Genomic DNA, 10,106 nt, shown 5'->3' with positions numbered 1-10,106 from the left:
AAGCGAAACATTGTTGTTGTTTGTTCTTTGTGGTATACAGAGTGTTTTCAACTACAATGGTCATTTACACCAGACCGATAATCTTCCTTTTTATTCCGTGTCTGCCGATTCCAAGCATCTCATCGGATTTTTATGACACAGCTGGCGTGGATGGGAGCACGAGGAGAAGCGAAACATTACTATTACATTACCAAATACACAGAAATGTCACAAAATTTTAACATGTATCCACGAAGGTAGAAAGTCCACACTGTGCGAACACGTTACGCCGAACAAGTCAAACAAGTCAAATAGGCCTACGTAATATTTCAACATTTCGCCTGCGCATTGGACAAAATTGTACAAATACTCATTTCTAAACGGTTGAAGGTGATTTTGCACTCTGAGGTGTTCAGGAGCGAGTCTCATCAACTTTCCAGGATCACTATTGTATATTTGGCTCATTAGAACTATTTACTCTCAAGTGGGTATGCTTGTAGCTACTTACACTTTTGCTCAAGAGCTTAGTTCGCAAAATTACATATGTTTCACACTTCTTATTTTCCAAGTAACTTCGGCACAAGGTTGCATAACTGTTGGGAATGAAATGACCACATGAACCGCGTGACATAAACCTTGTAAAACTAAGAATATTTTCAGCAATTGTAGTGCCATTATTCTTTTTGCGTTACTGGCAAAGATACGTCTTGCAAATTTGAAAGTATTCAGCCGCAGTGCTGAAAGTATGCAACCTGCGGACCAAATATACTTTTCGAAACTTTCTTACTGGAGTACTTTTTCGAGACCATCATTTTCTACTCAACCTGAAGTACTTTTGACAGGTTTTAGAAATCGATACTTCTACTATGCTTGAGTAGAAATTTAAGCCCTTACTTCCACTTCTACTTCAGTACTATCGCCTAGTATGTCGGTAAACTCTAGCTTCGCTCTTTATAATACTTCCCGGAATCCTGTTATCCGAACGTGCATCAGGATAGGATTCTCATCGACGAGATAACAAATTGTTGCTGTAGGTATGGATGTCGCACTGAGCTATTGGTAAGGAGAGACTATACAGACCCCTTTGTAATACCGGGGTATGAAGAAAAGTCGGTAATCGGTTCTACATAATCTGATCCAACGTATATAGCAGGAAAAAATTATATAACACAAATATAAATAACTGCGACATTCCAGATACGGCAAACAATGTTGGTTGAACGTAAACCGATTGTGTTTGTTGCAGACATCCCTGAAATTTGATAGTATGATTGACGGTGCTGCCGTCAGAAGCGAAACAAGTCAGCACCTAAATTTCATTTGGAATTTATCATAAAACGTGAATGCACCCTTTCATCAGTATGATAACGGTGCGACGAAGTGTTATTGTGTTTTATTTGTGATTGGGGCGTTTCCGGTGGCAGTGACGTTCTCAACACGTGGGACCTGATTAGATTCGGGTGATATTTATGGTGATAGTATCGCTACGAATCTAATGCGGATAATAGATAATGCAGATTCAGTAACTGACAATAGCGACACGCAAATAAACATCATATGCATTTCCTACATTAGAGCAATTGACTATACCGTTTGTTCCTAAACTATGGGCATCCACCTGAATAGGATCGCGCTTGGGAGTCCTGACTATTGGCCCATACATTTTATTGCCGGAGCTCGTGACCAATTTTGTCATATATTAATTGAAATGGAGGCGAACTTCTCGCTACATTGACGGTTATACTATGGCATGTAGGCTACTCAATGGATATCATAGACCTATATCTGAAGCCTGCCAAGGCAATATCTGCTGTGTCCCGGAGGAAGTAAAATTCGAATTGGTGTGCTTCTTGAAATATTATCTTTTCGTGTACTGCAGTTTATTGTACCGTAGAGCCGAGTAAGCCAAATCGGTTGCGCAGCGGAAAGCTAGGAACTATTGTTCTGGACTAAGTTCCCTACGGAGTGCATCCCTAGATACTCTTATTATTATGATTAAGAACACAGTCTCTAGTCACGCTAAAACTGGTCCTAATTACTGATGTACTTTATCGAATAGCACTAGATTCAGTTATGACTTTATAGTACACGCCCAAATAACGATGTCTTGATATTTCTTTGATAGCTGAAATAAAACGTTGGAATAAGGAATATAATATATGTATGTTTCATGACACCGCTTTGATGCAAAAAGAAGCGTATGAACAGTTCATTGAATACGTGATCGACTCGCCCAAGTCTGTTAATACTGTCATTGCCAACTGTGAATGAAATAATGCTTGGTATAAGTATAAGGGATTTATCATGGAAAGCGAATGCACACATTCATCTTCAAGATAACGGTATGAAGAATTGGTATTATATTTCTATTTCCGACTAGGAAAATTCCGGTTCAGTGATGTTCTCAACACTTGGTGGCTGATTAGATTCAGTTGTTATTTTTCGTGATAGTATCCCTTTGATTCTGATGCAGATGATAGATAATGCAGATTCAGTGACTGACAATAGCGACACGCAAATAAACATCAACCGAGTCTGCCCATATGCATTTCCATATATATAGCACCCACCTACTGACGCTATAGGCCAGTGTTTCCCTAATTATATGTATCGTGCGAGTCACAACCCTCGGTTCCGAGCATATTTTATTAGTAAAGTTTGTGACGCTTTTATGACTCTATAACAGGGGTGGCCAACCGTTTTGGCCAAGGGGACACACGCAATTGACGATCCATTGCGCGGGCCACTGGTCGCGCGAAGCGCGAACATTTTGAAAAGTTAACAGGTCAATAGTAGGCCAATAATATTGTTACTCAAGTATATTACGGGTCTGCTGTATATCGCTGGCCTCAGTTTGCAAGGACAGCACCACTCCACGCCTGAACATATTGATATCGAACGCTTCGGCCAGCATGCGTCAATCATTTTGTGCCTGGGTTTCATCGCCGACGGTCTTTATGCAAGCGCAAACGCAAGCTTGCATGCTGGACGATACTTCCTCTCGTAATTACGACTACAGCTAATTTTAATCTGGTACATTGGGCGTTTTTTTTAATTTGCAGGAGGTGGTAACAATATTAAAAGCAAGAAATCGAGTGACAACAAATTGCGCGAAGCATGAAGAAATTTAAACTTTGTAAAAATCTGCCGCAAATATTCTGCTTTATTGTAATGTACGAAGATCTACCAAAATGTGACTGGCCCTTGGCTACGCCAATGCTTCGGAACCGATATTTTAGTCTTCAACATCCCAAGTGTTGTGGCCGGACTAATAAAGTTTTTTTATTAGCCTTGCAAGTTTATAATCTGGACAATTCATTTTTGATACTAAAACTAATTTCGAAAATTACCTCGTGGGCCACTCAAAACCTTCTCGCGGGCTACATGTGGCCGCGGGCCACGGGTTGGACACCCCTTCTCTACAAGGTAGTTAAATAATATATTCACATTGATGTATTCTGTGTTTGCAACGAGTCTCCCCAATTATAGTGTTATAGTTGCAAGCTAATGATAGAAGGTGCACCTCCATTTATCTTGACAGGTAGGATAATAGTTTATAAAACAGTAGGGATGCGTCTCGTGTAATGTTAAAATTCAGAAAATTAGATTATCGACCAAAATAGGTGGAGGACTTCTGCTCTCGATAAGATTCCTTAAAAGCGCACACTTGGTTATTTTATACAGCTAGACTATTCATAAGGATACTATCATAAATCACGGTAATTCGGGGCTACATTTGTGATGGGCTTAATCGAATAACACCAGATCCAGTTAGGACTCTAATATGCACTTCGATTCGAATCGAATACCTATTTTTAATATTTCTTCGATAGCTGAAATATAACCCGCCAGTAAAACAATTGTAATGCATATAGTATATAATGTTTCGTGACCTATCGATTTGACGATTTCTGTCGATTCGTTTCGTATCACCTAATTCGATTTAGACGGGCCAATTCTCATTGCACATCTTTATGCACCATATGTGGCGTTTCTAGATTTTTTCAATATCTGTCGTCGTTGCAATGTGACTGGTTTTTCCTTCACTTGACATCTAAATTCTTACTTCTCAAGAAGAACTCTGATATTCAAAAATGAAAAGATTACAAATATAACCATAGTTTATCTACTGGGATTATCATTGCCAATGTCAATGTCTTCTTCTATATCCCGGCTAGGGGGCAAGTTATTTATAGAATATCAGAATCCAGTTGTCAGGCATCGGAACCGATATAAATATCAAGGAGACTTCAATTGGATGTCTTCCGTTACGGATCGTGAACATAATTGGGCGTGACTAATCCTCCTTCAACCGAGCTATACCGTCCGAGTAATTGAACCGTTATATTGGTTTGCGTATGGATTTATCGGGGTGATATCGGTTCTTACAGGATAGTTTGGGATATCTAGGTGTATTTGAAGCTGAAGTTCACGCAGTCTCTTGCACTGAATTATAATATAATGCATCTAAGATTGACAAAGTTCGCAAAAGACATAGTGGGATAGTCTGTCCTTAACAATCAATGCAGACAGCTATTGACCTGGTATTGAACTGACTGCGGCAATTGCAAACATTCATGACTTCATATGTTGATATTAGATATAACGCGCGTACACTGTACAGTATTCTATTCCAGCCCTCGATTAACATTCCGCGGTGTTGCACTTCTACGTTAAATACAAGACAAAGGGACCACGAATTCGAGTATTTCGTGATTAGTAACCTTCAACATTTTACCGCATTCAATGTAAGCACTTGAATACGCGGCTCAAATATGATTTTGGAAATCGCCGTACGTGCCTGTGAGATTTTTCTGAGGATTAGAATGCCTGGAATATTACAGACCAATCAGCGGAGCGTTCGTACGATATGGCGTGGCAATTTTGATATTTTATCATCATCGCATTGCTTTAAAAAAGGAGGGAAATGGGTAACGGAACATGAAAGGTATGAGCTCAAATCGTAGGCAAGTGCTATTAGGTTCATTGGAATTATTCCACGTCAGAAAAGTTTACAATTAATCACGATTTTCATTCGCACTTGATCCGGATTTTCATTCGCACCATTCGCACGACCTTCGTCATTTGCACTTGATCCGGATTTTCATTCGTACTATTCGCACCATCTTTGTCATTCGCACTGCAATTTTTTTTCATTCGCACAAGTGCGAACCGTCACACAGGTTGAAAAGCACTGTCTTAAAGCATGAGGGAATATCTACTATATACATCTAATAACATTGCACACTTTTCAAACGTCCGTCATTGCTTCAACTGCGCACGATTATCATCACATTCGATTGAAGATATATCTCGTAAACATCAAATCCGGACATTTGATACACTTCTATCCGTAAATTTGGCGTAACGCTGAGACAAACAACATTAGGAATCTAAGTTGCTCTTGGTGTGTAGGCAATAAGCGTGCATCCCTCTTCCCCGTTTCGATAGCAATCACTCGTCAACTGTATTCCGCAGAGTGGCGGAATGTCACAACTGACCCCCCGACAATATGGCCGAAGTATACAAGCAATAAGTATACCTGAAATTACCACCATAACAAACTCATATTTCATAACATTACGACACAATACACGGCATTCCATTGGGGATCAAGACACGATTGACTTCTTGGTAAACATACCACAAAAGTAAGTTCGAGTCAATGCACGATGGGGATACCCAGCATCCTCCTGACTATGGCTCCGTAAATATAATTGGTAAAATACACCAACAGCGACGCAACAATGCATCCGAAATCATGAGGGTTTTGATGATTCAGAATCATGAGCCAGATCCAGCGTTGCTAGGAAATACATACCACATGCCCCTAGTCACCAGACCAGCTCAATTTCCATCGAGATGATGATGAAATGATAATTTGAAAGGAGCGTTTGATCAGATCGCTCTCTCTAGATATGAATAGATATATTTCAACAGACATGCCTAACAAAATGAGGGGATTGCCCTTTCTACTTGATATGAGGCACTTGCCGATCACGGCGAAATGTGTGGAGAATATGTGCCTTCGTAATATTGAGGTCATTATGTTGTTTTTGCGCAGCAGTTTTTAACTGAGGTTCACCCGAACCCCGGATGTTCGCTGATCCGTTTCATGGATTCGTTAGAGGTCAGGACACACAAGCCGACTCACACACACACACACACACAAACACGGATACCGGATACAGGACACATGCTGATTTGTAGTGGATATTCAATCTAATCATTTCTTTGTGAATATAATGTTTTAATAGTTATGTTCTTTTGGCACTGTTGTTGATGCAATGACCGTTTCACCAGGTTTCAACACTAGCGGAAAACCACATCCGCCTCACTCTTGTTGTAGTAGTCGTCGGGAACGTTTAGTTGTTTTCAAAGATGCTGCTTGTTCGAGTTAGCAAGGTGCGCGTGTTGAATATGTGTATCACTGTGGCTTGCAATAGATGTAGTAGATTATGTAAATTATAAAAGCAGGAAAGATGACTCGAAGCCCTCAGGATTTATGCCACATCACCTTCCATACTTTCCCACAGGCTAGATAATATTGGGGGGGTATTAGAAAATAAAGTATTACGCCATAACCGGGGCAATGACTCATTGTGATGGTTAGCCCCATCAATACTTCCGTGCTCGATATAGATATCGAACTGTTATCCGAACACTTATAGGGATTCCCGATTGCTCTATGAATCACACACTGCACTCGATTCTTGATAGACAAATGTTATTTTCAATTCTCTACTAGTTGTTGATGATTACCACCGACGAGCGCCTTAAAACTATATCCGGGTTTATTTCAATATGAATATTTTCGACAAATAGCCTACATACTGAATTTTTGTACCTCCAAGTGTCTCGTCAAATATCGCACCATTACAGATAAATATCCGACGAAAACCCGACCCTTAACTGGGCACATTGGTTAATTGGAAAAAATGCCAAATTCAGCTCAATGATGTCCATTGATCAACCTAATATTTCCTTCAAATGCTTCTACATTGAAGTTTGGATATTTTGACCCCAAAGTAGATTTTTGCATCCGTAATCATAATATCACGACTCAATACTTGTTGATTACGCCTATACCTGGCTACTAATGTTTTACTATTATCTTCATCGAAACTACAGAGCTACAGAAAAGTCGGTCGGTCGCCTACCTTTTGCTATACTCCGTTTTCGTAAAAGAAATTCCAACGTTAAAAGGTATACCGTAGTCATTGTTAAATAGACGACAAACCTTTCGTTTCCCATAAAACACCTGAAATAGCTTCAGTTACTTCTGCTTGCGATTAGAATTCTAAGTTTTGAGATAAGACCAATGACTAATTTGAACGAAATAATAATAGTTCTTTTAAGCATAATCACGTGATCCATTCCCTATTTCGAATGTATTGAATCTTATCACTTTGAATCGAATAAATGCTGGTAGATACCACAGGAATAGTATATTAAATTGGTTTCCCTTTTCCGAGTATAAAATGGCACTGGTTTTTGTAACTATGAATGCATGACTAAACCCTGATAAGAAATATATTAAAGGGTCTGATAAATCGTGATAAACCTTATGTTTTGGTTTATTGCATCACGATAATTGATATGAGCCAACTGGGTGTTCCACCTGATAATATTCTCGAGCGACATCAAACAGCAACCGTACTATTCTATTCACATTCAGTTATATTTAGCATAGCCGCGGGCGCCGGTTCACGTAATTAGTCAGTTCCACAATTCTATATCTCTCACGGTACAAAGGCGAAGAATGTCGTCATGAAATGCTAAAAGACTTATACGTACCATCTTTTCTGTTCATAGATAAAGTAGAATTTTTCAACGCTATGGACATTACCGCCTTTTACCATATATATAGCATAAACATAAACAACCTTTTTCGAAACAGAGTAAAGGAGAAGTCAGCCAACCAAGATGGTGTTGTTGGATTAACAGGTGAAGTGTGTATTGTTGTGACGCGCTGTGCACTTTGCCGGATACTTCTGCCGATTACCAGTTCGAAATACATCAATGTTCATGATCGCATGTGATTCGTGTCTATAGCGTGTTAGTTTATTTGTGTGACTCATGTCGTGATTAAGTAAACCGGTACTGTACCGTAACAAGGTCATGATTCGATTTATGTGAACAACCTGTCTGACTTACGCAATTCCTATGTTCCATCTGAAATAACTTTGTTCTTTTCCTAATGCGATACCGACGACTTATGAAAACCGGTGTAGACCTTTGCTGATGTTCGGCTTGCAATAAAATTATCGCAATCGATACACGAGATAGAATATATGGATATGCTTCGCCTCAATTCTGCTTTGCAAATATGATTTATTTCCAAATCTTTTCTGCTATTTTCACGACTTTATGGGTGGCCTTTGCGCAATGGTTGGCTACAGAAGCACAACAGGTATCTGTAGCGTTGTTTTATATGTTAAACTGAAACACTAACCGATAACCTTCGATAACCTAAAATGCTCATTCCCTGTTGCGCATGTCTGGCATCATTCCAGCGTACGATGATAATATCGCTGATTAAGACTTGGATGGCAAAAAGGGCAGGTAACGGACACCTGTAGGAGCGACTTTAATCCGGGAAATAAAAGTCAAGAAAGTAATTTTATGACTATATATGCTAGAGAGGAAGGATGGTGAACTCACCATGACCGATTTCGCAGTATTTTGTGTGGGACTACCGCTCTCACAAGGCTTCGACACGATGTCTATACGATAAACGAAAATTAGTATGTTTCACCGATTTCTACTATATCGTAATTTGCAAATCAGGCATACGGGGTACGGCGCTTTCGGCTCCATAATTTTGCTTTCACGCCCATTCCAATGGTTGAAAACTAATCAAATGTACCAGTTCCTTTGTAGATATATAACAGGGGTAGAGTGGACTCTGTTTTCGTGTGTAATATAGCGTTGGGACTCCGGGAAATCCCGATCCCGGGATCCCAAGATTTGAAGCAATCCCGATCCCGGGATTGACCCCGACGAAATCCCGGGATTTGTAAACAGCATCTACCAAGGCATACGTAGTGCCATATCTCGTTCTTTGATAATAAAGGTAATAAAGCTGTGTCACAAACTCGGCTTATTGTCGAAAATAATTCACAATTATGTGATATTAAAGCTAACTATGGCATAACAATGAACTGCACAATCACTTTCGTCCGGGATTACAGCGAATTTCGAAGATGTCAGCGCGAAGAGAAAATCAGATGTGTAGCAAAAAATTTTGTTTCGTATATCTACAGAAAAAGCCAAATGCAACTTGTGTCGAGACGTTTTGAAACAGAAAACCTTGTGAATTACAATATAGGCTAAACCAGGGTCTAGCACAAAGGGACGGTGGTCGTACGCATGATAGTAATTAAATCATGCATGACTCAATCTTAAGCGTCAAAGCAAGATCGGCCAAAAATGAAGATGAGGAAGTTCGATTCCTTTTATAAATCGCATAAGCCTCGCTTCGATAAATTTATTTGCCAGTTAGCTGCTGTGTGTGGACTGGCTAACATTTAATCAAATTGCTCAAAGTGAGTGAATTCGTCGGGCCTTCAAGGATGACGGCTATGACTTGCCAAGATGCCGCAAATAGGTTCGGTTTGGTCATCGGGCACAGCCAAAAAATCCGCAAGTGTTCGGAAGAAGAGCTTATGGCAATGAAACGAAATAATGGACGTTTTTCGGTCACGTAGGACGAATCAACTTCAACACTAGACAGGCGGTACATGTATTTAAACGCTATTATCCGGGTGGCTCTCGATCGCTGGGCTCCGTTCTTATCAACGGGAGCATTTTTTGCGTCAATATTACAAGGAATAACGGTAGGTGTAGATTGTATGTGTATTTTAATACCTTGCTAATCCCGGGAAATCCCGGGATTGAGCAGCGAAAATCCCGGGAAATCTCGATCCCAGGATTTCAAATTTGATCCCGAAGTCCCAACCCTAGTGTAATACCAAATACATAAACCACTTCTCCCCTTCAAGATATATATTCATTTGTGTGTTGGACTCGTATCTACCCATTGAAATGAGCGTGCGGGTAAAATTTGGTACTATAGAAAGTGGGGACTGCCTGATTTGCATGCCACGGTGGGAATCTTGTGGACA

This window comes from Botryllus schlosseri, chromosome 1, assembly GCF_051294905.1.
Source record: "Botryllus schlosseri isolate E-star chromosome 1, Bs_hap1, whole genome shotgun sequence".
Lineage (NCBI taxonomy): Eukaryota > Metazoa > Chordata > Ascidiacea > Stolidobranchia > Styelidae > Botryllus > Botryllus schlosseri.
Note: the sequence above shows the minus strand (reverse complement) of the source record.